This window comes from Coenobita brevimanus, chromosome 72, assembly GCF_032717465.1.
Source record: "Coenobita brevimanus isolate Jiangsu-jjx chromosome 72, ASM3271746v2, whole genome shotgun sequence".
Taxonomy (NCBI): Eukaryota; Metazoa; Arthropoda; class Malacostraca; order Decapoda; family Coenobitidae; genus Coenobita; species Coenobita brevimanus.
This window is the reverse complement of record NC_137025.1, coordinates 31,388,638-31,389,232: the sequence shown is the minus strand read 5'-3', so window position 1 is coordinate 31,389,232 and position 595 is coordinate 31,388,638. Positions and strand designations below refer to the sequence as shown.

General features: G+C 36.8%; 1 non-coding gene across 1 annotated transcript; it reads right to left on the bottom strand.

Moving 5' to 3' along the window:
* Positions 1-221: 221 nt before the first annotated feature.
* LOC145407331 (5S ribosomal RNA) lies at positions 222-340 on the bottom strand. The gene has a single exon (XR_013898692.1). It is a non-coding gene; the product is annotated as a 5S ribosomal RNA (ribosomal RNA).
* Between the last annotated feature and the right edge of the window lie 255 nt (positions 341-595).

Below are 595 nucleotides of genomic sequence, written 5' to 3'. Positions count from 1 at the left end.
TAATGCACTAACACAGCGTTGACAAAATACCAATATAGATCATAGTAAGCTACCAGTCAATAATTACTTTAAAAACGTAAAGTGAAACCAATTAAAAATAATTTCATTCATTCATTCATTGCCAGACGCCATGTATCCCAGACAGGGTGGCCAAGGGCTTAGAGTTAATTGTTTTACAGGGAGGGGCACTAATCCTCCACCAACCCCGCTTGACGTAGGGATGCCAACAGCATCTGGTGTTCCCAGGCGGTCACCCATCCAAGTACTAACCAGACCCAACGTTGCTTAACTTCGCTGATTGAATGGGAAGCGGTGTACTCAACGTGGTATGGCTGTTGGCAATTAAAAATAGTAATTATACTTAATTTCCTTTTCGAAACAAAAAAAGGTGACAAAATATCTGCACAAGTTTCACAAGTTGGCAGGCAATCACCATCTATTCCATTGTGGACACTTCAAAAATTCGTTGTCAGGTGACAATGATTTTCTTATTCAACACTAAATATTGAATAATGAACATATTTTTAAACATATTTTTATCTCTTCATGCATATCAATAAATACTAAAATTCAAGGGTTATTATCTATGAGTATA